The sequence below is a fragment of the Nicotiana sylvestris genome, chromosome 6 (assembly GCF_000393655.2).
Source record: "Nicotiana sylvestris chromosome 6, ASM39365v2, whole genome shotgun sequence".
Classification (NCBI taxonomy): Eukaryota; Viridiplantae; Streptophyta; class Magnoliopsida; order Solanales; family Solanaceae; genus Nicotiana; species Nicotiana sylvestris.
This window is the reverse complement of record NC_091062.1, coordinates 43,808,173-43,812,036: the sequence shown is the minus strand read 5'-3', so window position 1 is coordinate 43,812,036 and position 3,864 is coordinate 43,808,173.

Here is a 3,864-nt window from a genome sequence, read left to right as displayed (position 1 = left end):
TATGAACCCTAAATGCCTATTCTCAAGTTTGGTTGCATGCAAGGCTAGGTCCCGAGTTTTGAGTTTTTTTAAGGCCGACTTACCTCAAATAATGATGGTCGTTAGTTCTTGAAAAGGAACAGGCGATTAACATTATTTTGGGTTGAGTTGGAATACCAATATCGAGTCCGAGTTTATTTGGGTAAGTTTCTGTATTCCCTTTCGTTTCGTTTGTCTTAGTGTTATTTCACATCTGTTCTTTTCTCTTCTATTTTTTTCCTTTCTTTCTCTGTAGGTTTAGGTTTCCTCTGTAATTTGTTGAATTTGTTTAGTGTCCTGATTTTAGGTTCTTCTTTTCTATTTGTTTTATTTTCTTTTAGGATTTTTAATAACTTTGATGCTTTGTGAATTTTAGCTTCCAATTTCTATTAATCGATAACTAGTCTAGTTTAAATCTGATGTTAATTTGATAATCCAGTCAATTTTAGCTCAATTTTTTTTAATTTGTTTGAAATCGTTTGAATGCTATTTCTTTTCTGAATTCCATGAAATTACAAAATGCTTTGGATTAGTTGTTTGGGCTTTGGGTTTTTGACTCATTTGCAAAAAGGAAGACAATCCGTTTCATTTAACTAAGTCATTGGGTCAGCCTGACCCATGGGTTTCAAGGGGTAAAAACATAGCTCTTAGGGGGTAATCTAGGAAATCTAGGTAAAAGAATAATCTGTAACTAACTGAGGAAGCTTCTAGGAAGCTGGGGTGGGGACTAAATTGAAGTTCTGAATTTTACACTAAGGGTACCTAAGCTAAAAGAAAGATTCCAAAAGGTTTCGAGTGTTAAATTGAACTCTTTTAGGCAGCCCTAAGACCTTCATATAAAGGCACCATTACTGGAGTTAAAAGAAGGAGGAGGAAAAAATTGGAGAAAAATTCTGAAAAAGAAACGACTGAGTATTTCTGAGTAAATTCTGAGATAATACTTGAAATTCTGGGTTCTCTTTGTTGAAATTGCTCAAATCTCATTAAGTTTCAGCTCCCTGGTCTCCTGTGTTGGTTTAAAAACTTCTGAAAAGGTTTTCAAATCTGGGCATTTGGGTGGAAAAATGGATTAAGCTTGGGTTTAGAAATTTGATTTGAGTTGCTTGGAATTGGTTTGAAGCTTGGATTTTTTTCAGTTGGTCAACACTGTTACATTGCTGATTATACTGTTTTCTGCTGCTGATCCTTCATTGTTCTTATTTTTTTTTTGCTTTCCAGGTATTTTTTCAGCACTATGGACATCACTTGAGTGTAACGTGAAGTTTGAATCTGAAAAATATGATAAAATCTAATGTTGTTTGTTATTGAAGCTTCATTTCTCGTTCTTTCAATTTCATGCACATCATGTACTACTTAGTTTTAGGAAGATTCCGACTAGTATATTCATCAATGAATAGGATGTAATCGAAATCTGTAATCAGCTAACTCTCTTTGGATATGTCTTTTCACCTTTGTTTTATTTTAATCTTGGTTTTGTAATATTGAACAAAATATGGTTTAGCTGTTTATCCTTCATGGGTTTGAACTTTTCTGTTGACCATGTATTAGTCACCTCTGTTCCTGATGAATCATCATAGAATATGAGTTTTGGAATTAGGGACTATAGACTTCTCCGATGTAATTGAGGTGTATGAGGAAGTTGATTTGAAAATTGGATGAAGTCATGTGGCAAAGTATGGTAATTGCTTAGTGCAGGTCATAGGCTAGTTCTCATGGTATCTAGTTGGGGTTTATCTCAAATTTTAGCTTTACGTAAGTGTGATTGTTCGGTTCGAATCTATTCTAGTGAGATTACTGCTTAAAGTGCCCTACAACAGCTATTTTAATTCTCCAGATGTTAGCCTCGATGGAATTTCTGCTACTGGTTGAGTTCAATCTTTCCTAATTTGTTGCTTTGCATAGTGTTGAACATCTGCAATATTGGTAATGGTCATTAATATGTGATTAATAAAAAGAAATGGGTTGGCCCTTAATTCTGATGTTACTCCTGGGGTCTGTACGAATGATGGATTCGTATGCACACTTCAAGTTGGGGCCTAGACCTTCGGCCCACTTGAAAATGGACAAGAACCCGCCTAACCACATTTTTGGGTTCATTTCGAGCCCAGTTTTCCTTTTCAATAACTTCTTTGGGTAGAAGCTCAAACTAATTGGTTTTAAATAATCAGAAGCCCAAGCATGTACCCCAAACCTTCTTGCTAATAGTTATACCTTAATTTTCTTCTATCATTTGTAAGTAGCAATATCCCTTAGGCCTAATTACGTGTAACTCTTTTAATTATATTGAGGTGCGCCATGCCAAATAAAATCTCAAAAAGTGCACGGCCCTCATGTTATTAATCTTGAATGTCTTAATCCTTTAAAACCTGAGGCGTGCCATTTAGTTGAATTTTCATGGCCCTCGCAAAGTTGCAAATGCGTAGTTGCTTTAGGCGTGTTATTTTAATAATTTACCTTCCTAAACTCGGGTGCACATTTATGTGACCCAAATCCAAAACTCAACAATGTTATATAAAATGTGTTGCGAACTGCGGGTGCATTTATGTGACATGGTTCAAGACATATTTTAAATGACGTTGCAAATCTTTCTTTAAAAATGGTTAAAAGCGGTTTAAAGTTAAAATGCACATAGGTTGATACATGTATTAAGATCAGATAGTAGGCCAATAATAAACAGTTGAGTGACCGTGCTAGAACCACAGAACTTGGGAATGCCTAATACCTTCTCTCAGGTTAACAGAATTCCTTACCCGGATTTCTGGTTCGCAGACTGTAATACAGAGTTAATCTTTTCCTCGATTCGGGATTCAACCAGTGACTTGGGACATCATAAATCTCCCAAGTGGCGACTCTGAATCTTTTAATAAATAATCCCGTTTCGATTGTCACTTTAAGTTAGAAAAAACTCTCTTTTATACCCTTACGGGGGAGTAGGTAAAAAGGAGGTGTGACAGCTCTGGCGACTCTGCTGGGGATCGAACCCAGAATCTCTAGTTCATGGTTCAAGTATTCGAGCTTAGATGAATTGTTATATTAGGTTTTATCTGTTATCTGATTTTATTACCTGTTTGGGCCTAATGTGTTAAATGTTGCTTTTACCGCTTTGATATTATCTGAACTGTATATATAAAATGCTACGAAACCCCTCTCTTCTCTCTCCTGAGGAGTGCACGCTGGTCGTGACTTCTTTCTGTTAATGTCATATCCCAAATAGAACGAGGCTCGGACAAGTTGCAAAGCCGGATGACCTTTTGGTTACCGGTACGCAACCCCCCCTCGGTTCGACTTGTCCGCTCGGGTAAGCCAGGTCTAGAACAAATAAACCCAGGTTTTTAAACCTAGAATAACTCAGCCTCATGCCGGATCCCTAGTAGGAACGCTTACTTGCATCATGTGCATTTGACTTAGGGGACTCAACACAGGGGTTGGGTCTGTCTAGGACAGGTGTACCCGAAGTGAAGAGACCATCCTGATGCATCCTATATGCTACATGTTGCAATTTTCAAGGGTAAAAGAGTCATTTGGCGGACCGATGATAATTGAGGGCGAATGAAAAAGAAAAGGAAAAAAAAAGAGAAAAAAAGAGAGGCTGAAGTGTGAAGATGAAGCGAGTAGGGCCCAATTATATTTTTGTTACATTTTATTAAGAAAAAAGAGCATGGAAACTTCAAAAGATTTTGCACTTTTTTATCATTTTTTCAAAAATCAAAAAATTGAAAAAAAAGGAAAAAGATATTCCAAAAAAAGATGTTGCATGTTTCATCATTTTTTCAAAAAAAAAAAGAGACAAAAAGCATATTTTCTCTAAATTAGTTATTTTTTAATTCTCGCGTATCCAATCTGCCC